The following is a 26,225-nucleotide window of genomic DNA, read 5'->3' as shown; positions in this document are numbered from 1 at the left end:
CCTTTACTCTGTTTATTGATTTACATAAATTTATCCGCAAACTCACATTGAGTAGACATTTTGAGAAAATCAGGATAGAGCAACAGGGATCTGTACAAAGCACGAATTATAACGTGCTTACAGAAGACGATATGGATATGGTGGCCCTTTTGGCAGACCTAGAAGGTCCAATTAGGGATGATTGTTTAACCAAAGAGCAACAAAAGGAACATGTGTTAGAATTTAATAAAAATACAAGTCTGAGGCCTATATCGTCTTTCTATCCGATACACTCTAAAGGTCGCTGTATCCCTGTATTTGAGAGTCTAGTCACACAAGATTTGTATGACTATTGTAAAAATTACAAAATTAGGAAAGACAATACAAGTAAGAAAGATAAAATTGAGCTAAATAAACTCAGAGAGGATACAGATATTGTTATTAGGGAGGCAGATAAGGGCGGAGGAGTTGTAATGCAAAATAGGAGGGATTACGTAAATGAAGCAAAAATACTTCTTAATGATGTATAGAAAACTCCCAACAGACCCCACTGCAATTTTTGTTAATAAATATATAGATCTTTTAGATACTGCCAAATTTGATGGGGTATTAAATGAAGATGAATTCAAATTTTTGAGTAACAATAATCCAGTGGTAGCAGTGTTCTACCACCTCTCTAAAGTACATAAGAGTGAGAAACACCCTCCAGGGAGGCCTATAGTTGTGGGTATAAATTCTTTAACATCACTATTATCCGAGTATGTGGACGATTTTTTACAACCCTTGGTCCCATTAATGAAATCGTACATCAGGGATACCCCTGACCCCATTAATAAACTCACCCCATTAAAATGGGAAGATGACTATGTCTGGGTGACAGCTGATGTAACAGCCCTGTATACCAATATACCGCATGACTTGGGTATACAGGCCATAGAGTACTGGTTAAAGAATCTGTCTAATCTTCCTGAAAAAATCAAATGTTTATCTTGGATTCAATTAGGTTCATTTTGGAACAGAATGATTTCCTCTTTGAAAATGAATACTATATACGGAACAGCTATGGGGACTACGTTTGCCCCTAGCTACGCTAACCTGTATATGGGTCTATGGGAGGAAAAGTTTCTGGAATAAAAATCCCTTTAATGAACATATAGTGACCTGGGCTCATTTTATAGACGACATTATATTCGTCTGGAAAGGGGAGGTAGATGTCCTTAAAGAATTTTTGGAATTCATCAAAATAAATTATGTTAATTTGAAATTTACGGAAAAATATAGTAAATCAGAGATCAAATTCCTTGATTTGGTTCTATTCCATGAGGAGGGAAAAGTAGAGATCAAATTACACAGAAAGGAAACAGACAGTAATGGTTTCATTCACGCCACCAGTAATCACTACCCAAGCTGGAGAAAGAACATTCCGTATGGGCAATTAAATTTAGATTAAAAGAAATTTTGAGACAGAAGCAGTTTTCTTAAAGAAAACATTTCTAGAAAAAGGTTATGGAGCTAGGAATATTGAAACTGCATATAAAAAAGTGAAAGATATTAATCATGCTAATAGTGTAAACACCAAAAAAAGAACAAAATGAATAAATTCATCAAGAAGAGCAAACATATAAATTTTATTTCTGCTTCAATGAAGGATCAGTGAGTATAAAACATATTATCCAGAGACATTGGCACATCCTTCATAAAGATAAGATTTTGAAAGAAGTTCTTGAAAAGAAACCAGGTTTTATCTTCAGAAAGAATCAAAATCTCAAAAATATTCTTGCACCCAGCCAGTTAAAGAAAGCACATCCCAAGAAAATGTGGCTTGGTGGTAGTGGGACAAAAGGAGTCTATAAATGTAATAGACTCAATTGTTAAGCCTGTGAACACTCATACAATGGTAATAGACCAACTAGACAGGTGATCTCTGCATCCAATGGTAAACAATGTGATATTGAATCTTTATGTAATTGCAGAACTGATCACGTAGTGTACTTAATACAATGCAGCTGTGATCTGCGGTATATAGGTCGAACTACCCGCCCCTTTAAGAAAAGGATATCTGAACATATCACAAATATTAAAGGGGGTCTTAAATCACATAGTGTATCAGAACACTATAGGATTATTCACAACCAGGATCCAAGTTGTCTTAGGGGAACTATCTTGGAACATGTGAAATTGCCTGAGAGAGGGGGAGATAGAGAACGTCTCCTTAGACAAAGAGAGACATACTAGATTCACCTATTTAACAGTATGGTGCCATACGGCCTCAACAAAGATATTGATATTGCTGCATTTTTATAACTGTCCCTCTGTTCTGTTTATACTTCCACTTCTATACAATTAATTATGGTATATTAATTTTAACTCTCCTATGTATTGGATTTTAGCTTATTATATTGGTTATTTTGAAATCTTATTGCTAAACTGTTTTTTTTTTATCAAGTCATATTATAGATTTTAGGGGTGTTTATATTTATTTTTATTTCTATGAAATGTATTTCAATTCTGGAATGGGTTTTAATGTGTTTTTATGGAATACATTATTTTTAGGAAAATGTATGGTTTATTAGGCACATTGCTCTTTTTATTTTTATTTTAATTCATTCTGATGCTGTACATCCAGTGTTTTTATGCAATATATTAAGAAAAGGAAAATTCATGCTTTACACGATATGCCATTTATCTAATATATATTGATGCTGTACTATTTATAACTTACACTTTAATTTTAAACTATTACTTAGCAAATTTGAAAATGCTGTAATTTGCTAAGCAAACTTTTAAGATACATTCAAATGCAGTTTGCTTTTACGGTAAAAGCTAGCCTAACACACTGGAACAGATCAAATTTATTTTACTTTTAAACTATAACTTAGCAAATTTGTTGTTAATTTAAAAAATTATATATATATATATATATATATATATATATATATATATATATATATATATATATATATATATATATATATATATATATATATATATATATATATATATATATATATATATATTAACCGCTTAGTGACCACAGCACTTTTCAATTTCTTTCATGTAATTGGCAAGAGTCCATGACCTAGTGACGTATGGGATATACAATCCTACCAGGAGAGGCAAAGTTTCCCAAACCTAAAATGCCTATAAATACACCCCTCACCACACCTACAATTCAGTTTTACAAACTTTGCCTTTTATGGAGGTGATGAAGTAAGTTTGTGCTAAGATTTCTACGTTGACATGCGCTTTTCAGCATTTTGAAGCCCGATTCCTCTCAGAGTACAGTGAATGTCAGAGGGATGTGAAGGGAGTATCACCTATTGAATGCAATGGTTTTCCTTATGGGAGATCTATTTCATATGTTCTCTGTTATCGGTCGTAGAGATTCATCTCCTACCTCCCTTTTCAGATCGACGATATACTCTCATATTCCATTACCTCTACTGATAACCGTTTCAGTACTGGTTTGGCTATCTGCTATATGTGGGTGGGTGTATTTTGGTAAGTATGTTTTCATTACTTAAGACACTCTCAGCTATGGTTTGGCACTTTATGCATTTATATAAAGTTCTAAATATATGTATTGTACTTATATTTGCCATGATTCAGGTTTTCAGTATATTTCCTTTTTCAGACTGTCAGTTTTATATCTGGGAAATGCATTTTTTAGGAAAAATTATTTCTTACCTGGGGTATAGTCTTTTTTTCAATTGACTGTCATTTTAAATTCACGGGCAGAATTAGGCTTGCGAGGGCGCAAAATGCCAAAGTATATTGCGTCATTTTTAGCGCAAGATTTTTTGGCGTGAAGTTATGTTCGATGATGCAAATTCATCACTTCAGGCGTCTTAGTTGACGCCGAGTCCTTTCACAAGGTTGCATCTTCAATTAAGCGAGCGTGTCATTTCCGGATGTTGATAGCGGCAAAAAAAAATTCTGTTTGTGTTATGCGACATACTTGCCGCCAAATATTTTCATTATTTAAAACCCCATTCCTATATGCCTCTTGCCTTTTTTCTCTATCAGAAGGCTGTTTGCATTTTTTCCCATTCCTGAAACTGCCATATAAGGAAATTGATAATTTTGCTTTATATGTTGTTTTTTTCTCTTACATTTGCAAGATGTCTCAACCTGATCCTGTCTCAGAAATCACTGTTGGAACCCTGCTGCCTGATAACAGTTCTACCAAAGCTAAGTGCATTTGTTGTAAACTTGTGGAGATTATAGCTCCAGCTGTGGTTTGTAATAGTTGTAATGATAAACTTTTGCATGCAGATAATGTGTCCATCAGTAATAGTACATTGCCTGTTGCTGTTCCTTCAACATCTAATGTACAAGATATATCTGTGAATTTAAAATAATTTATTGCTGATTCTATTCAGAAGGCTTTGTCTGCCATCCCGCTTTCTATTAAACGTAAAATGTCTTTTAAAACTTCTCATAAAGTTGATGAAATTTCAAATGACCGACAACATACTGAATTATCCTCCTCTGATGAGGATCTATCTGATTCAGAAGATTCTTCCTCAGATATTGACACTAACAAATCTACTTATTTATTTAAAATGGAGTATATTCGTTCTTTGTTAAAAGAAGTGTTGATTACATTGGATATTGAGGAAAATAGTCCTCTTGATATTAAAACTAGTAAACGTTTAAATTCTGTTTATAAACCTCCTGTGGTTACTCCAGAGGTTTTTCTAGTTCCTGATGCTATTTCTGATATGATTTCTAAGGAATGAGAAAGGCCTGGTACTTCTTTTATTCCTTCTTCAAGGTTTAAAAAATTGTAGCCAGTTGTTACATTGGAGTTTTGGGAAAAGATCCCCAAAGTTGATGGGGCTATCTCTACTCTTGCTAAACATACTACTATTCCTATGGAAGATAGTACTTCTTTTAAAGATCCTTTAGATAGGAAACTTGAATTTTATCTAAGGAAAGCCTATTTATATTTGGGTCATCTTCTCAGGCCTGCAATTTCTTTGGCTGATGTTGCAGCTGCATCAACTTTTTGGTTGGAAAATTTAGCGTAACAAGAATTGGATTCTGATTTGTCTAGCATTGTTTGCTTGCTTCAACATGCTAATCATTTTATTTGTGATGCCATTTTTGACGTTAAATCTATGTCTTTAGCTATTTTAGCTAGAAGAGCTTTGTGGCTTAAATCTTGGAATGCTGACATGACTTCATTGTCCACATTGCTATCTCTTTCTGTCCAAGGTAATAAGTTATTTGGTTCTCAGTTGGATTCGATTATTTCGACTGTCATTGGGGAAGGGAGTTTTTTGCCTCAGGATAAAAGAGCTAAGGGTAAATCTAAAGCTTATAACCATTTTTCATTCCTTTCGACAAAATAAGGAACAGAAACCTAATCCTTCCTCCAAGGAATCTGTTTTCAATTGGAAACATTCTTCAAATTGGAATAAATCCAAGTAATTTAAGAAACCAAAGACAGCCCCCAAGTCTGCATGAAGGTGCAGCTCTCATTCCAGCTCAGCTTGTAGGGGCCGATTAAGATTTTTCAAGGATGTTTGGACAAATTCTGTCCAAATTCAATGGATTCTGAGTATTGTCTCTCAGGGGTACCGAATAGGATTCAGAGTAAGACCTATGAGAAGATATTTTCTCTCACGCATCCCAGCAAATCCAGTAAAGACTCAGGCTTTCCTGAAGTGTGTTTCAGACCTAGAGTTTTCAGGGGTAATCATGCCAGTTCCATTTCAGGAACAGGGTCTGGGGTTTTATTCAAATCTATTAATTGTCCCAAAGAAGGAAAATTCATTCAGACCAGTTCTGGAACTAAAATTTTTTAATCGTTATGATAGAGTGCCAACTTTAAAAATGGTGACTATTCTGCCTTTTGTTTAGCAAGGGCATTATATGTCCACAATAGACTTACAGGAAGCATATCTTCATATTCCGATTCATCCAGATCATTATCAGTTCCTGAGATTCTCTTTTCTAGACAAGCATTACAAATTTGTTGCTCTTCCTTTTGGCCTAGCGACAGCTCTAAGAATCTTTTCAAAGGTTCTCGGTGCCCTACTCTCTGTAACCAGAGAGCGGGGTATTGCAGTGTTTCCTTATTTGGACGATATCTTGGTACCAGCTCAGTCTTTACGTTCTGCAGAATCTCACATGAATCAACTAGTGTTGTTTCTTCGAAAACATGGTTGGAGGATCAATTTACCAAAAAGTTCTTTGATTCCTCAGACAAGGGTCACCTTTTTAGGTTTCCAGATAGACTCAGTGTCCATGACTCTGTCTCTAACAGACAAGAGACGTTTAAAATTGGTTGCATTCTGTCGGAATCTTCAGTCTCAGTCATTCCCTTCAGTAGCTACTGTATATGTATGGATCTCTATGTTAAAGCCCTTTGCCTGCCTTTTTTTTCTAACACCTGAGAACTCATATATTTGATCCCTTATAACTTTTTTGTGCAAATTTTTTTTTATATATTTTTTATTAGATAGTGTTATTATGAATATCCTGAAAGTGATATTTAGCACTCCACTTGTGATCTGGCACTAAAGGTTTATATTATTGAAATATAAAACAATTTATTAAGGGATTTAAAAAAATAACACTATTTTATGTCTATGAAATTATGATTGTCTTCAACAGATAAAAAAGAAAGCTGTTTGCAACCCTATAATTTATGAGAATATTCTGAAAGCCACAATCTTCATTAATATAATAATGTATACATAGCTTGGGAAACAGTAAACACCTCTAATCTAGGATGTAACTATCCTTGAGAAATCATAAAAAGCCTTCATCTTGTCTAACAAAAAATAACAATATTAAGAACACTATAGTATCCATGGAAATGTAAAAAGAAATGCTTTGTGTAAGGGAAGCAATTGTCATTAATATAATGATATGGTTTGTTCTGTAATAAAAAAGGGACATCATCTGAAGGCCACAGATATCATCAAGATAAGACTGACATGCTGAAAATGACAAGGAAGAAGGAAAAATAGTCATTAGGTACTGTACATACTAAATGCAGAAACAGACAATTTTATTTGTTTAGATATTGCCATAGCACTCCTGAAAAACACTTTTGCAACGGCGAGCCTAAATGATTGCTGCCTGGGTACAGAAACATTTGCAGACACTGCTGATGTTATGTGTGACAAATAGACACTACTGATGTGTGATAGAACAATCGTATGTGTGACAAACAGACACTGCTGATGTATGATAGAACAACGGTATGTGTGACAGACACTGCTGATGTGTGATAGAACAATGGCATGTGTAACAAACAGACACTACTGATGTGTGATAGAACAATGGCATGTGTAACAAACAGACACTGCTGATGGTATGTGTGACAAACAGACACTGCTGATGTGTGATAGAACAATGGCATGTGTAACAAACAGACGCTGCTGATGGTATGTGTGACAAACAGACACTGCTGATGTGTGATAGAACAATGGGATGTGTGACAAACAGACACTGCTGATGTGTGATAGAACAAAGGTATGTGTGACAAACAGACACTGCTGATGTTTTATAGAACAATGGTATGTGTGACAAACAGATGCTGCTGATGTGTTATAGAACAATAGTATGTGTGACAAACACTGCTCATGTGTGATAGAACAATAGGATGTGTGACAGACACTGTGATGTGTGATAGAACAATGGGATGTGTGACAAACAGATACTGCTGATGTGTTATAGAACAATAGTATGTGTGACAAACACTGCTCATGTGTGATAGAACAATAGGATGTGTGACAAACAGACACTGCTGATGTGTGATAGAACAATGGGATGTGTGACAAACAGACACTGCTGATGTGTGAAAGAACAATGGTATGTGTGACAAACAGACACTGCTGATGTGTGAAAGAACAATGGTATGTGTGACAAACAGACATTGCTGATGTGTGATAGAACAATGGTATGTGTGGCAGACACTGCGGATGTGTGATAGAACAATGGGATGTGTGACAAACAGACACTACTAATGTGTTATAGAACAATGGTATGTGTGACAAACAGACACTGCTGATGTGTGATAGAACAGTGGGATGTGTGACAAACAGACACTACTGATGTGTTATAGAACAATGGGATGTGGGACAAACAGACACTGCTGATGTGTGATAGAACAATGGGATGTGTGACAAACAGACACTGCTGATGTGTGATAGAACAACGGGATGTGTGACAAACAGACACTGCTGATGTGTGATAGAACAATGGGATGTGTGACAGACACTGCTGATGTGTGATAGAACAACGGGATGTGTGACAGACACTGCTGATGTGTGATAGAACAATGGGATGTGTGACAAACAGACACTGCTGATGTGTGATAGAACAATGGTATGTGTGACAAACAGACACTGCTGATGGTATGTGTGACAAACAGACACTACTGATGTGTGGTAGAACAATGTCATGTGTGACAGACACTGCTGATGGTATGTGTGACAAACAGACACTGCTGATGTGTGATAGAACAATGGGATGTGTGACAAACAGACACTACTGATGTGTGATAGAACAATGGGATGTGTGACAAACAGACACTGCTGATGTGTGATCGAACAAAGGCATGTGTGACAAACAGACACTGCTGATGATGTGTGACAAACAGACACTGCTGATGTGTGAAAGAACAATGGTATGTGTGACAAACAGACACTGCTGATGTGTGAAAGAACAATGGTATGTGTGACAAACAGACATTGCTGATGTGTGATAGAACAATGGGTTGTGTGAGAAACAGACACTGCTGATGTGTGATAGAACAAAACATTCCCTTTTGGCTTTATGGGTTTATGCCATATGGGGCTAGGTTACAAGTGAAGAGCAATCAAGAACTCATTGGGGTAGATTTTTTAATAGTAGAACGGATATGATTAGATGTAGCGAATCATGTCCGCTCAACCTCACTAAATGCTGACAGCATACGCTGTCTAGTGAAATGCTTGAGCAATGCAGTCCCCTGCTCTCTGGTAGCCACTCGACTGGTAGCAGGGGCTGTCAGTCATCCCGATCGGATTGGGATGATTCCAATCCACCACCTAAAAGGTGGTGGACAAGTTAAAGAGCAGGGGTCTTATTAACTTCAGTTTCAAGCGAGCCTGAAATGATGGGGCTCCAAAGCAGCATCGGCTACTTTGTCAGGACAATTGTCCAGAAAAATTCACTGTTTTCATAATGCATATTAATCACAAGTGTCTGTGCTATATTATATAGGTGTAAAATTGTTGTATTTACTTACATATTCAGGCACACATACACATATACATTATTTATCAGTATTAATATGTAGCTATTAGATAGCGTTGCTTGTCAGTATATAATTGCTTACTGTGAAGTTTTTGTACTTTATCAAAATAATTCCTGTTTAGTTACTATGATATTCAAGGTCCTCAACATAGCTGCATGATTCCTATCATTATATTACTGGTATAAATATCCACAAATATCCCCATGTTTTTCATACAAGGTTCCAGTAAGTCTCTTTTTCTATAAACATTAGTGGGGTTCAACCTTGGTTAACGGTCAAATCGAGATACTGACTTGTTTTTCAGAATATATTTACAAAATACTGTTATAGCTTAGTGACGAGTGCCATCTTCCGAGGGAAAAATATTCGGACTACTAAATCTTAGCTTATTAACAAAATTGGTAATTAATCTGTAATATTAGTGTTAGCCAATCATTTATGTGAACCTTACCTTATCAGTTGGGGTGGAGTTAAGTGTTTTCCATAAAATATGCACTCACCCACAAAAGGGGGCACGAGGGGACACAAGCAGACCGCACAAAGGGACACACTGAGCATGCATGATGACCACACCCTGTCCAGAGGAGATGGGAGGCTAAGCTGACCAGATAGACAAGTCAGAATAACAAACAATTGTTTCTGTTTCTCTATTATACACACAAGCTACTGCAAATAAAATAATTTAGTGATTGTTTCCATTAGTTCTAACCTGATAATCATTAAATCATTGTAATGATGTATGTTTATTAAATTTAATTCATTTAAATATTGCTTAATATTTCTAATAATTATTTTAATAAACTAACGCCTAGATTTAGAGTTCTGCGGCCAAAGGGGTGCGTTAGCTACGCATGTTTTTTCCCCCGCACCTTTTAAACAACGCTGGTATTAAGAGTTCTCAGAAGGGCTGCGTTAGGCTCCAAAAAGGGAGCGTTCAGGCATATTTACCGCCACTGCAACTCTCAATACCAGCGGTGCTTACGGACGCGGCCAGCTTCAAAAACGTGCTCGTGCACGATTCCCCCATAGGAAACAATGGGGCAGTTTGAGCTGAAAAAAACCCTAACACCTTCAAAAAAGCAGTGTTCAGCTCCTAACGCAGCCCCATTGTTTCCAATGGGGGAACACTTCCTAAGTCTGCACCTAACACCCTAACATGTACCCCGAGTCTAAACACCCCTAACCTTACACTTATTAACCCCTAATCTGCCGCCCCCGCTATCGCTGACCCCTGCATATTATTTTTAACCCCTAATCTGCCGCTCCGTACACCGCCGCAACCTACGTTATCCCTATGTATCCCTAATCTGCTGCCCCTAACATCGCCGACCCCTATATTATATATATTAACCCCTAATCTGCCGCCCCCAACGTCGCCGCCACCTACCTACAATTATTTACCCCTAATCTGCCGACCGGACCTCACCGCTACTCTAATAAATGTATTAACCCCTAAAGCTAAGTCTTACCCTAGCACTAACACCCCCCTAAGTTAAATATAATTTAAATATAACGAAATAAAATCAATCTTATTAAATAAATTATTCCTATTTAAATCTAAATACTTACCTGTAAAATAAACCCTAATATAGCTACAATATAAATAATAATGATATTGTAGCTATTTTAGGATTAATATTTATTTTACAGGCAACTTTGTATTTATTTTAACCAGGTACAATAGCTATTAAATAGTTAAGAACTTTAACAGCTCTTTTACCTTACCAGCCCTTAAAAGGGCCTTTTGCGGGGCATGGCCCAAAGAAAACAGCTCTTTTGCATTTAAATAAACATACAATACCCCAACATTACAACCCACCACCCACATACCCCTAATCTAACCCAAATCCCCCTTAGAAAACCTAACACTAAGCCCCTGAAGATCTTCCTACCTTGTCTTCACCACGCCGGGTATCAACGATCCATCCAGAAGAGGGTCCGAAGTCTTCATACTATCCGGCAAGAAGAGGAGATCCGGACCGGCAAACATCTTCATCCAAGCGGCATCTTCTATCTTCTTCCATCTGGTGCGGAGCGGGACCATCTTGAAGCAGCCGACGCGGATCCATCCTCTTCTTCCGACGTCCTAAGTCCGAATGAAGATTCCTTCAAATGACGTCATCCAAGATGGCGTCTCTCGAATTCCGATTGGCTGATAGGATTCTATCAATCCGATTGAACTTGAATCTGATTGGCTGATTCAATTAGCCAATCAGATTTTTCCTACCTTAATTCCGATTGGCTGATAGAATCCTATCAGCCAATCGGAATTTGAGGGACGCCATCTGGGATGACGTCATTTAAAGGAACCTTCATTCGGACTTAGGACGTCGGAAGAAGAGGATGGATCCACGTCGGCTGCTTCAAGATGGTCCCGCTCCGCACCGGATGGAAGAAGATAGAAGATGCCGCTTGGATGAAGATGTTTGCCGGTCCGGATCTCCTCTTCTTGCCGGATAGGATGAAGACTTCAAACCCTCTTCTGGACCTCTTCTTGCCGGATAGGAGGAAGACTTTGGACCCTCTTCTGGACGGATCGGTGATACCCGGCGTGGTGAAGACAAGGTAGGAAGATCTTTAGGGGCTTAGTATTAGTTTTTTTAAGGGAGGTTTGGGTTAGATTAGGGGTATGTGGGTGGTGGGTTGTAATGTTGGGGGGGGTATTGTATGTTTATTTAAATGCAAAAGAGCTGTTTTCTTTGGGGCATGCCCCGCAAAAGGCCATTTTAAGGGCTGGTAAGGTAAAAGAGCTGTTAAATTTTTATTTTAGAATAGGGTAGGGCATTTTTTATTTTGGGGGCTTTGTTATTTTTTTAGGGGGCTTAGAGTAGGTGTAATTAGTTTAAAATTCATGTAATCTTTTTATATTTTTTGTAATTTAGTGTTTGTTTTTTTTGTAATTTAGTGTTTTGTTTTTTTTGTAATTTAGTTTAGTTGATTTAATTGTAGATAATTGTAGATAGTTTATTTAATTAATTTATTGATAGTGTAGTGTTAGGTTTAATTGTAACTTAGGTTAGGATTTATTTTACAGGTAATTTTGTAATTATTTTAACTAGGTAGCTATTAAATAGTTCTTAACTATTTAATAGCTATTGTACCTGGTTAAAATAAATACAAAGTTGCCTGTAAAATAAATATTAATCCTAAAATAGCTACAATATAATTATTATTTATATTGTAGCTATATTAGGGTTTATTTTACAGGTAAGTATTTAGATTTAAATAGGAATAATTTATTTAATAAGAATTATTTTATTTAGTTAGAATAAAATTATATTTAACTTAGGGGGGGTGTTAGGGTTAGACTTAGCTTTAGGGGTTAATACATTTATTAGAGTAGCGGCGAGGTCCAGTCAGCAGATTAGGGGTTAATACTTGAAGTTAGGTGTTGGCGATGTTAGGGAGGGCAGATTAGGGGTTAATACTATTTATTATAGGGTTTTTGAGGCGGGAGTGAGGCGGATTAGGGGTTAATACATTTATTATAGTAGCGGTGAGGTCCGGGCGGCAGATTAGGGGTTAATAAGTGTAGGTAAGGAAGCGGTGACGTTGGGGGGGGCAGATTAGGGGTTAATAAATAGTATGTAGGTGTCGGCGATGTTAGGGGCAGCAGATTAGGGGTACATAGGGATAATGTAGGTGGCGACTGTGTCCGGTCGGCAGATTAGGGGTTAAAAAAATTTAATAGAGTGGCGGCGATGTGGGGGGGGCCTCGGTTTAGGGGTACATAGGTAGTTTATGGGTGTTAGTGTACTTTAGAGCACAGTAGTTAAGAGCTTTATGAACCGGCGTTAGCCCAGAAAGCTCTTAACTCCTGGCTTTTTGCTGTGGCTGGAGTCTTGTCGTTAGATTTCTAACGCTCACTTCAGCCAAGACTCTAAATACCGGCGTTAGAAAGATCCCATTGAAAATTGCGGTATGGAAAAGTTGCAGCTGTAAAGTGAGCGTTAGACCCTTTCCTGACTGACTCTAAATACCAGCGGGCGGGCCAAAACCAGCGTTGGCACCGCCTAACGCTGGTTTTGACGGCTAATGCAGAACTCTAAATCTAGTCATAAGTTTGTTTATTGATCTGGTCTCAGTTTAATTAATAGACAAATCAGAACTAAAAAGATTTAGTTTTTATATGTATTATCCTTTGCAAATGACATAATTCAGTGTTATTAAATTGCATACTTTGCCCTGCAAAGTTGTAACCACTGTTTTATGTATATATATATATATTGAGTTACACTAGTAGAATGATATAGAGGTTCCATAATATTATTTGTGTCTAAACACATATTACACTTTGTGGGTACACTACTGAAATAATAATAATGATAATATTCACAACACAGTGGCATCACTAGGGGGGGTCCGGGGGGTGCGGGGGGTGCGGGTCGCACCCGGGTGACACCATCCAGGGGGTGACACCACTAGAAATTTTTTTTGTATTATTATTTTATTGAAATTCAAAGAAATACAATGTAGAGATGTATAGATTTTTTTTTATTAGAGGGGCCAGCATTTGTGAACATTAGTGGGACTGGGGAAGTTGTAGACACTTAATTTTTGTTGCCCCTTGAGCCAGCGCTGCAATTTCCACAAATAGTTTTCCCTGCTGCTCTTGCTTGTTTGTACTTTGCTCCTTCCCTGCCCAATTTCACTATTAATGTTGTGGGCGTGCCATGGGGCTTGCAAAGTATTGCTGCTAGCCTAAACCTGCCTGCCTATCTGTGCTCATTGCTCAGTGATGTGTGGAGCAGTGGAGTCTCTCACTGCTGCGCTGTCTCTGTAAAGGTGAACCATGAAATCGTGAGTGGGATGCCTAGCCCCTGACCGCATGACTGCCTGACACTGTCTCCAAAATGAAGGAGCCACATATGATGCCCAGCAGATCAGTACAGTTACGGTACACTAAGTGCACAATGAAGAGGTAGGAGGGCCGGGCGGGGTTCTGGGGGTGGGCAGAGTGCAGAGGTGATTGGCCATAAGGTAGGCACATGGCCCGGGGCTGTGCACTGACAGACTTGGAACAGAGTCAGAGAGCAGAATTTTCATAGTTTGTGTGCCTAAACCTTTCCTTTAGTGATTACACTTTGTGGGTACACTACTGAAATAATAATAATGATAATATTCACAACACAGTGGCATCACTAGGGGGGTCCGGGGGGTGCGGGTCGCACCCGGGTGACACCATCCAGGGGGTGACACCACTAGAAATTTTTTTTGTATTATTATTTTATTGAAATTCAAAGAAATACAATGTAGAGATGTATAGATTTTTTTTTATTAGAGGGGCCAGCATTTGTGAACATTAGTGGGACTGGGGAAGTTGTAGACACTTAATTTTTGTTGCCCCTTGAGCCAGCGCTGCAATTTCCACAAATAGTTTTCCCTGCTGCTCTTGCTTGTTTGTACTTTGCTCCTTCCCTGCCCAATTTCACTATTAATGTTGTGGGCGTGCCGTGGGGCTTGCAAAGTATTGCTGCTAGCCTAAACCTGCCTGCCTATCTGTGCTCATTGCTCAGTGATGTGTGGAGCAGTGGAGTCTCTCACTGCTGCGCTGTCTCTGTAAAGGTGAACCATGAAATCGTGAGTGGGATGCCTAGCCCCTGACCGCATGACTGCCTGACACTGTCTCCAAAATGAAGGAGCCACATATGATGCCCAGCAGATCGGTACAGTTACGGTACACTAAGTGCACAATGAAGAGGTAGGAGGGCCGGGCGGGGTTCTGGGGGTGGGCAGAGTGCAGAGGTGATTGGCCATAAGGTAGGCACATGGCCCGGGGCTGTGCACTGACAGACTTGGAACAGAGTCAGAGAGCAGAATTTTCATAGTTTGTGTGCCTAAACCTTTCCTTTAGTGATTTATTTTAGAGTGCTCTATTTATCTCTCATTTGATGCTCTGCTGAGCCAGGGAGCAGCTCTAGGCATATGCTTTATAATTAATGCAGTGCAGATTACATATTTTGTATGTGTGTGTGTGTCTGAGTTTGTGTGTGTGTCTGAGTTTTTGTGTGTGTCTGAGTGTTTGTGTGTGTGTGTGTCTGAGTGTTTGTGTGTGTCTGAGTGTTTTTGTGTGTGTGTGTGCCTGAGTGCTTTTGTGTGTGTGTGTCTGAGTGTTTTTGTGTGTGTGCCTATTAACACATACAAACTTTTTTAGTGTTAATGGATAGTGCAGGGAGTGCTATTAGTGTACTCATTACAAATGATGCGTAAAGTTTTGTGCTTGAGTCCAATCCAAAATATATCTTTAAAATGTGGCACTTTTTGAGGCCTGGAGTAAACCATTATTATTAACTAGTCCTAAAGCCTGTGTACACGGGCCATTTTTTGCAGTACAGTGGTCCCACACCTTGCTCTCCCCCCCCCCTATTTTGCTCTCTCTCTTCCCCCTCTCTTTTGCTCTCTCTCTCTCTCCCCTCTCTTTTGCTTTCTCTCCCCCTCTCTTTTGCTCTCTCTCTTCACCCTCTCTTTTGCCCTCTCTCTCCCCTCTCTTTTGCTCTCTCTCCCCCCTCTCTTTTGCTCTCTCTCTCTCCCCCCTCTCTTTTGAGCTCTCTCTCTATCCCCTCTCTTTTGTCCTCTCTCTCCCCCTCTCATTTGCTCTCTCTCCACCCTCTCTTTTGCTCTCTCTCCCCCCTCTCTTTTGCTCTCTCTCCCCCCTCTCTTTTGCTCTCTCTCTCTATCCCCTCTCTTTTGCTCTCTCTATCCCCTCTCTTTTGCTCTCTCTCTCTCCCCTGTCTTGCTCTCTCTCTCCCCTCTCTTTTGCTCTCTATCTCAAACCTCTCTTGCTCTCTTTCTTCCCCCTCTATTTTGCACTCTCTCCCCCTCTCTTTTGCACTCTCTCTCCCACCTCTCTTTTGCTTTCCCTCTCCCCCTTTCTTTTGCTCTCTTTCCCCCTCTCTTTTGCTCTCTCTCTCCTCCCCTTCAGTTTTGCACTCTCCCCCTCTCTTTTGCTCTCTCTCCCATTTTTTTTGCTCTCTCTCCCCTTTCTCTTTTGCTCTCTCTCCCCTCTCTCTTTTGCTCTCTCTCTCTCTCCCCCCCTATCTTTTGCTCTTTCCCCCCCCCCTTTTTTGCTCTCTCTTTCTATCCCCTCTCTTTTGCTCTCTCTCTCTATCCCCTCTATTTTGCTCTCTCTCTCTCTCCCCTCTCTTTTGCTCTCTCTCTCTCTCCCCTCTCTTGCTCTCTCTCTCCCCCCTCTCTTTCGTCCTGTTTCTCTCAAACCTCTCTTGCTCTCTCTCTTCCCCCTCTATTTTGCACTCTCTCACCTCTCTTTTGCGCTCTCTCTCCCACCTCTCTTTTGCTCTCTCTCTCCCCCTTTCTTTTGCTCTCTCTCCCCCTCTCTTTTGCTCTCTCTCCTCCCCTTCAGTTTTGCACTCTCCCCCTCTCTTTTGCTCTCTCTCCCATTTCTGCTCTCTCTCCCCTTTCTCTTTTGCTCTATCTCTCCCCCTCTCTTTTGCTCTCTCTCCTCCCTCTCTTTTGCTCTCTCTCTCCCCCTCTCTTTGCTGTCTCTCTCTCCCATTTCTTTGCTCTCTCTCCCCTTTCTCTTTTGCTCTCTCTCCCCCTGTCTTTTTGCTCTCTCTCCTCCCTCTCTTTTGCTCTCTCTCCCCCTCTCTTTTGCTATTTCTCCCCCTCTCTTTTGCTCTCTCCCCCTCTCTTCTGTGCTCTCTCTCCTCTCTTTTGCTCTCTCTCTCTCTCCTCTCTTTTGCACTCTCTCTCTCACCCTCTCTTTTGCTTGCTCTCTCTCTCCCCTCTCTTGCTCTTCCTCTCTCCTCCCTCTCTTTCGCTCTCTCTCTCAACCCTCTCTTGCTCTCTCTCTCCCCCTCTCTTTTGCACTCTCTCTCCCACCTCTCTTTTGCTCTCTCTCCCCCTCTCTTTTGCACTCTCTCTCCCACCTCTCTTTTGCTCTCTCTCTCCCCCTCTCTTTTGCTCTCTCTCTCCCCTCCTTAAGTTTTGCACTCTCCCTCTTTTTTTGCTCTCACTGTCCCATTTTTTTTGTGCTCTCTCCCCTTTCTCTTTTGCTCTCTCTCCCCCCTATCTTTTGCTCTCTCTCCTCTCTCTCTTTTGCTCTCTCTCCCCCCTCTCTTTTGCTCTTTCTCTCCCTCTCTTTTGCTCTCTCTCCCCCTCTCTTTTGCTATTTCTCCCCCCTCTCTTTTGCTCTCCCCCCTCTCTTTTGCTCTCCCCCCCCTCTCTTTTGCGCTCTCTCACCTCTCTTTTGCTCTCGCTCTCCCCCCCTCTCTTTTGCACTCTCACCCTCTCTTTTGCTTGCTCTCTCTCTCCACCTCTCTTTTGCTCTCTCTCCCCCCTCTCTTTTGCTCTCTCTCCCCCCTCTCTTGGCAGTACGAATCTTGTTAGTATAGGTTGTATCGCTCACTTTTTTGGCCTCCCAGGCAAAACTCGTAATACGGAAGTCCCATTGAAAAAAGGACATTTTTAAAGGTGCAGTAGTTACGTTGCGTTACGGCCAAAAAAGTGTGCGGTACAGCTATACCTACAAGACTCGTAATAGCAGCGGTAGTGAAAAAGCAGCTTTATGAGGCTTTTTCACTCATAACGTAAAACTCGTAATCTAGTCGTAAGTTAATTACTGCAACTAGAAAACATTTTCTATTATTTCCATAAAAGCTCATAGCTCCATAAAATGTAGACAAACCATTGCTATAGAAATAAAAAATGGGATGTCCAGTAGAGTGTGAGATGTCTGAAGAAGTGGTTACCATTTTTTAAATGACGTGTGTGCAATGTATGATATCTTTTGAAGCCTTATCTCCTCAAACAGGCAATGAGATAAGGAGGGTTGTTTCAAAACCCCTATCAAAATCCTTTGTGATGCAGATTACCACCTTTACCATGTTATAACCAGCATGTTATTAGGACATGTTATCCCCCTCATTAAAAAGAGGAATCTCTCATCTTTCAAATGAGAGGTATCACATCCTTCTAGGAAAGCAAGGGGGTATAGGGGCTGACCATGATGACCACCGGCACAGGGGCGTAACTAGAAACCACAGGGCCCAGGTACAAGAATCTAAGAACTTAGTCTTCCCTTAGCGCTATTCACTGGGCATCCATGCAGGAGTACTAGATGGCTGCCTCCATGCTGAAAATGTGATTAACTCTCTGAATTGACACTCTGCATGCAGCTAGATTCATCATGGTCCCACTCCCCAGACAGCCCGGTTTCTCCACCTGGTCCCCCGGCTAGTTGCCCACATTGCCAGCGGCGGGCCTGAAAAGGGACCTGCCTCTCTGTAACAACCTGCGCTCACTGTGCTGTGTCTGTGCCAGGCTTTTAGAATTTAAAATAAATAATAATAATATATTATGATGTGTACTGCGACTGGGCAAGGTAGACACAGCAGCAGAGGTAGCAGAATAGCAGCATTAGCAGCCACCAGCTCGGCAAGTAAAATGTACTAACAAGCAACTCCCTACTTGTCTAGCTGCGGCAACTGACTACTAAAAGTTCTTCATGTCTGCTGCTGTGTGATGCCTGTGACTTTTGAATTCTAGGGATGGGTGGGTCCGACAGGCATGGATGATCTTCGCTTTGCATTGTGCTATAGCCTGGCTGTGTGCAACTCTGATCTTCCAGCACAAGGCCTGTGATGGAAGATAAGATTGGCACACATCTAGGCTATAGTGCGAGGCGGAGTGCGCTGAACCCGCCAAAAGCCAGCCCTGCCCAGTGCCCACACTCAGACTCCTCATCCAGGTGGAAGCCTTGCAAGGTGGGACTGGGGATCATGATGTAGCTATGTAAATGTTCCTACAGCAGAGTAGCATCCCATGAAGGAAATTTTTTTTTTGTGCTGAAGCTGTTGGGCCCCCCTGAGTGGTGGACCTCCAGAGCCCGGTCGCAGTTGCGATCCACTGCATCCCTGGTAGTTTCATCCCTGCACCTGCATATTAGTAAGCAACACACATAATCAAAAGAAGGGCTTACTATATTTCAAGTGAGATCATTTGTAGCTCTAGATCTAGGGAGATAAATAATGGCTCCATTAGGGAAAGATGAAAAATTGAATATGCATATGTGTATTTCAATTTGAAATAGAAGCATGTTTGCAATATATTTCCACTAGAACAAATGCTTCTAATAAAAGTTATTACTGTTTTTCAGTGGCATACGCGCATATCTTGTGAGGATCTATCCACCAGTATTCAAACACTATCGCCTAGATTTAGAGTTTTGTCGTTAAAGACCCGCGGTGCTAACGAGGCTTTTTTTTTCAGCGCACCCTTAATCCTTTAAGGACACAGCTTTCAGTTTGCTCAATTGTTTTATGACGGAAAAATTCCGTCATATGTCCTTAAGAGGTTAAGACAACGCTGGGATTACGAGTTCTATGAATGGCTGCATTAGCCTCAGAAAAGGGAGCGTTGAGCATAATTTAGCTCCACTTCAAACCTCAATACCAGCGTTGCTTATGGTAGCGGTAAGCTGGAAAAACGTGCTCGTGCACGATTTCCCCATAGGAAACAATGGGGCTGAGCTGGGCTGCAAAAAACCTAACACCTGCAAAAAAGCAGTGTTCAGCTCCTAACGCAGCCCCATTGTTTTCTATGGGGAAACACTTTCTAAGTCTACACTTAACACCCTAACATGAACCCCGAGTCTAAACACCCCTAACCTTACACTTATTAACCCCTAATCTGCCTGCCCCAGCTATCGCTGACACCTGCATAATATTATTAACCCCCTAATCTACCGCTCCGGACACCGCCGCAACCTACATTATACCTATGAACCCGTAATCTGCTGCTCCTAACATCGCCGACACCTACATAATATTTATTACCCCCTAATCTGCCCCCCAACGTCACCGCCACCTACCTACACTAATTAACCCCACCGGACATCGCCGCCACTATAATAAATGTATTAACCCCTAAACCTCCGCACTCCTGTCTCGCAAACACTATAATAAATTGTATTAACCCCTAATCTGCCCTCCCTAACATTGCCGCCACCTACCTACAATTATTAACCCCTAATCTGCCGCCCCCAACGTTGCCGCTACTATAATAAAGTTATTAACCCCTAAACCTAAGTTGAACCCTAACCCTAACACCCCCTAACTTAAATATAATTTAAATTAACAAAATAAATTTTACTATCATTAAATAAATTATTCGTATTTAAAACTAAATACTTACCTATCAAATAAACCTTAATATAGTTACAATATAACTAATAGTTACAATGTAGCTATTTTAGGATTTATATTTATTTTACAGGCAACTTTGTATTTATTTTAACTAGGTACAATAGCTATTAAATAGTTATTAACTATTTAATAGCTACCTAGTTAAAATAATTACAAAATTACCTGTAAAATAAATCCTAACCTAAGTTACAAATACACCTAACACTACACTATCAATACATTAATTAAATAAATTACCTACAATTATCTAAACTAAAATACAATTAAATAAACTAAACTATAGTACAAAAAACAAACACTAAATTACAAAAAATAAAAAAATATTACAAGAAGTTTAAACTAATTACAATTAATCTAAGCCCCCTAATAAAATAAACCCCCCCCAAAATAATATAATGCCCTACCCTATCCTAAATTACAAAGTAATCAGCTCTTTTACCTGTAAATAAAAATACAATACCCCCCCCAACATTACAACCCACCACCCACATATCCCTACTCTAAAACCCACCCGATCCCCCCTTAAAATAACCTATCCCCCCTGAAGATCACCCTACCTGGAGCCATGTTCACCCAGCTGGGCACCGATGGGCCAGAAGTGACATCTGGAGCGGGCAGAAGTCTTCATCCGATCGGGGCAGAAGAGGTCCTCCAAGCGGCAGATGTCTTCATACATTGGCATCTTCAATCTTCAATCAACCGGAGCGGAGCCATCTTGAATCCATCCGACATGGAGCCATCCTCTTCGTACAATGTCCTAAGGCTGAATGAAGGTTCCTTTAAATGACGTCATCCAAGATGGCGTCCCTCGAATTCCGATTGGCTGATAGGATTCTATCAGCCAATCGGAATTAAGTTAGGAAAAATCTGATTGGCTGATGCAATCAGCCAATCAGATTGAAGTTCAATCCGATTGGCTGATCCAATCAGCCAATCGGATTGAACTCGCATTCTATTGGCAGATCAGAATGGCAGCCAATAGAATGCGAGGTCAATTCGATTGGCTGATTGGATCAGCCAATCGGATTGAACTTCAATCTGATTGGCTGATTGCATCAGCCAATCAGATTTTTCCTACCTAATTCCGATTGGCTGATAGAATTTATTATAGTGTTTGCAAGGTGGGAGTGCGGCGGTTAGGGGTTAATACATTTATTATAGTTGCGGCGATGTCCGGTCGGCAGATTAAGGGTTAATAAGTGTAGGTAGGTGGCGACAACGTTGGGGGGGGGGGCAGATTAGGGGGTAATAAATATAATGTTGGGGCAGCAGATTAGGGGTTCATAGGTATAATGTAGGTTGCGGCGGTGTCCTGAGTGGCCGATTAGGGGTTAAAAAATGTTATTATAGGCTTTGCGATGTGGGGGGGCTTCGGTTTAGGGGTTCATAGGTAGTTTATGGGTGTTAGTGTACTTTATAGCACAGTAGTTAAGAGCTTTATGTTCCCGTGTTAGCCCATAAAACTCTTAACTACTGACTTTTTTTCGCGGTTGGAGTCTTGTCGGTAGAGGCTCTACCGCTCACTTCTTCCAAGACTCGTTATACCAGCGTTAGGCAAATCCCATAGAAAAGATAGGATACGCAATTGACATAAGGGGATCTGCGGTAGTCTTGAGTCGCGGAAAGAAAGTGAGCGGTAGACCCTTTCCTGCCTGACTCTAAATACCAGCGGGTGTTAAAAAGCAGCGTTAGGACCCCTTAACGCTGCTTTTTAACCCTAACGCAGAACTCTAAATCTAGGCGTAAGCTTGCTAAGAGAACTGTTGGTGGTGTGTATTGCTTCTATAGACATAATTTGTGTCTTAAAAGCTATTGCTGACACACTGAGAAGGTTGGTGTTTGAATGCTGGTGCACAGGCCCTCACAGGATATGTGCGTATGCTGCAGAAAAAACAGTAATAACTTTTATTAGTAGCATTTTTGCTAATGGAAGTATATTGCAAAAAATGTTTCTATATAAAACTGAAATGCATTCATATACATTTCATTTTTGATGTTTCTATCCCTCTAATGCTCCATTCCCCTTCACCAATGTTTGTCAGAGCTGATTCTTTTCTTTCATATAAAGCATTGCATATCATGCTAAGGGAGAGATTATAAGTAGCGCGTTATTAGTTTTCCACGCGCAATTTGGTCTTTTCTCAATCAATTTTCATTGAACAGGTATTAAAAGTCTTGAAAAATTGTGATTGCGCATTCGACTTTTACGCAACAATTCTTTCCGCACTCGAAGAACTGTAGTTAACAGTTTTGCACAACATAAATGTTTCACAAAACACCTCAAAAATACATTACAAAGTACAGCTACACTCATATTAACACTGTCTAATAAAAATTATTTTAAAAATATATTGCACACAAAACTTATAAAAGATCAATGATACAAGATCTCAGGTGTTAGAGAAATAAAAAGCTGACGCAGGGATTTTACACTGACATACATACACATACATAGAAAAACATGAATTTATATGTATAGACATTTGTTGGAGATAATGAAAATATTTTACATTACAATCTTATGCACATTAAACAATATCTCAGAGGGATTTTAAAACGATATTCGCATATAGATCTCGAAAAATCTAGCCATATATAAAATCATATACATAGCTCGCAATAAATAGATGTATCAGTCCAGAAATCATCACATATATAGAGAAATATTTACTTAGAAATAAATAGAACAAATTCTGTTACGAAAACATTTTCGCAATATGAAATATTCGCATTTTCATGTACACTTTTCAAGGAGAATACGTCATGGGCTTTGCATAACATATTAGGGTTTTTGGTTGTTTTTTTTTTCTATTTGTCTTCTTCATTTACTTCTATGGGGAATACGTAAAGACGCACAAGATTTGGCTGTTTGCATTACGTGGCTTAACAAGCATGCAAAATAAGTTATTTTGCAACTTGTAGTAGCTGCGCAACCCCAAATGCGAAAAAGCCATAATGCACACTGTGTTTTTTTGCAACTGATTTGCCGCACGACTTGTAATCTTGCCCTAACTGATGCAGGAGCATAGATATAAGTGGTGGCTGATCCATTGAGGCAGTGAGGAGAATGCCCCTCCAAATGTTCTATTATGATTATAATTAGTAGTATTTATCAGCATTAGTAGTTGTTATTTGTAGAAATGTATCTTCCTGTTCCTTCAACATAAACCTATCATAACATCATGGGCAGCTATAGTCCACAGTCCTAGATAATAAAACAAGAGAGCACTAATTCGACCAGTATAAAATAGTAAAATGTGGCCAATCATATCTCAGTATAAACCAAGGTAGGAGCCCAGCACCCTGTTATTTTGAAGAGAGCTTAAGTAATGTGTGCACATTGCAAATGGGTCTCTGTCAAACCCTCCAAATGGATATGAATTCACACTGCAACAACACCACTTATTTAAAATGGACCAAAAGTCCTTTTCTTAGGGTGTTCAATGCATAGCAATATACAGCGATATTTCATGCATGATTAAGGGCTTGGTGCAATCATATTTCAGGTCAGCTCCCACTATCAAGTCATTTCGTAATCCCTTCAAATCTTTGCACAGTGAAATAGAGACTACTGTTGGAGACACAGATACACAGGTTAGTCTTCTATTTCTAGATTCAAGCTAAAGAACAATCAAACCTTAACAGTTAGTCAATGTCTGTATTTACTAATAATTAGAAATAATATTTATTTCATAGGTAATAAATAAGCTATGATTTTATCAAATCTAGTAAAAATGCTCTGAAAATGTATGAATGGTTTTAAGAATATTACAGCAATCCAACATAACTCTTGATTTTAAGCTATAAAAGTGAGGATAATAAGCCCACCCCAGCAAAATGAATATTTAATAATTCTGGATGATTGCTAGTCTACTCTAAGTAAGCTGAATGTGGTGAAAATATATTTTGTTGCATAAATCTACTATTCCTGCTGTATCCTGCTTGCATAAAAAACTGACTCCTAAGCTTACATGCCTGCTTTTTCAAATAAAGATACCAAGAGAATGAAGAAAAATTGATAATAGGTCAATTAGAAAGTTACTTAAAATTGCATGCTCTATCTGAATTATGAAAGAAAAAATGTGAGTTTCATATCCCTTTAAACACTTTTGCTATGATTAAAAAAAAACTATCCTAAAACTAAAAGAGTCCACCCAAATCAAAACTACCGCTAAACCCCAAAAGTTGGTACTCACCAAACTTGAATCTGGCTCCTTAGGGCAGCAGCTACGGGTCCATGGTGGCACTCCTCTGGGGCTGTCTTCTTCTATCTTCTATCCAATGCTTCTTAGTTCTTTTATTCTGATCTTCCATCGGTCTTCCTCTTAATGCCGTCACCGCAGCACACTGAAGTTTGAATGCAAGGTGCCCCCTTATATAGGGGTGCCTTTGCATTTCTATTCGCAAATTTTTGAATTCTTAGTCCAATCAGCCAATAGAAAAAGCTTTCATTCTACTTCAATTTGTAATATGAACACATTTTGATGCTTAACATCGCCCATAGAAAAAATGGGGAGCATAAAATTTTGTGAGCTTGTGTAAACGAAATTGCAGTAATTTAAACACAGCACCACTTGTAATGTGCATTTGAGTGCAAAAAAACTTGCAGCCTCATGATCACGTTCGCGCTCCTTGTGCTAACGATAGTGGGCGCGATCCGATATCGATCGCAGTTTGCGGCGCAAGCGAGGGAACCGGCGTCGCCCGCAGTTTCAGCTCGCAACTCGAGCCATCCCATATAGGTCGCCGTCAGATGCTAACGTGCCGTAAGTCTCACAAACCAGCGATGTCCAGAAATCTGCGTAAGTACAAATTTCTGGCGTCGCCAGTGACTTGCGGCACGTTAGAAACTGCCTGCGCCTATAAAACCTGACTAAAGTCTAAAACACCCGCACTGTCTAACACGGCCTCCCTAACATAGCCGCACTGTCTAACACGCCTCCCTAACATAGCCCGACACGTTTCTAACCCTCTATCCGCTATCCCCCCTCACTAGGCCTAACAATAAAAAAGCTATTAACCCCTAAACCGTCGCTCCTTTACCCCGCTGCAACCTAATAAAGTTATTAACCCCTAAAACCGCTGCTCCCGTACCTCCGCCGCCAGCTATATTATATCTATAACCCCTAAAGTGAGCCCCTAACACCGCCGCCATCTATATTAAAATTATTAACCCCTAATGTAAGCCCCTTACACCGCCGCCGATCTCTATTAGAAATGATTAACCCCTAATTTAATCTACCTACCCCGCCGCCAGCTATATTATCTATATTAACCCTAAGTATATTATAGTTAATATAGGTATTACATTATATATATTAACTATATTAACCCTAATTATATTAGGGTTAATATAGTTAATATAGTTACTATAGTATTTATATTAACTATATTAACTCTATCTAACCCTAACTAAATTTATATTAAATTAATCTAATTCATTTATAAACTAAAATATTCCTATTTAAATCTAAATACTTACCTAGTAAAACAAACCCTAAGATAGCTACTATATAATTAATAATTACATTGTAGCTATGTTAGGGTTAATATTTATTTTACAGGTAAATTGTTAATTATTTTAACTAGGTATAATAGATATTAAATAGTTATTAACTATTTAATATCTACCTAGTTAAAATAATTACCCAATTACCTGTAAAATAAATCCTAACCTAAGTTACAAATACACCTACACTATCAATAAATTTAATAAACTACAAACATCTATCTAAAAATACAATTAAATTAACTAAACTAAATTACAAAAAAAACCAAACACTAAATTACAAAAAATAAAAAAAAGATTACAAGATATTTAAGCT

General features: G+C 39.4%; 1 protein-coding gene across 1 annotated transcript in view; it reads right to left on the bottom strand.

Annotated features, from left to right (window-relative positions):
* Positions 1 to 26,225, bottom strand: part of LOC128647180 (G-protein coupled receptor 54-like) — a 190,079-nt gene that overhangs the window by 63,913 nt on the left and 99,941 nt on the right. The window lies entirely within an intron of this gene.

Source organism: Bombina bombina, chromosome 2, assembly GCF_027579735.1.
Source record: "Bombina bombina isolate aBomBom1 chromosome 2, aBomBom1.pri, whole genome shotgun sequence".
NCBI classification, from domain to species: Eukaryota; Metazoa; Chordata; class Amphibia; order Anura; family Bombinatoridae; genus Bombina; species Bombina bombina.
Note: the sequence above shows the minus strand (reverse complement) of the source record. Positions and strands in the feature narration are given on the sequence as shown.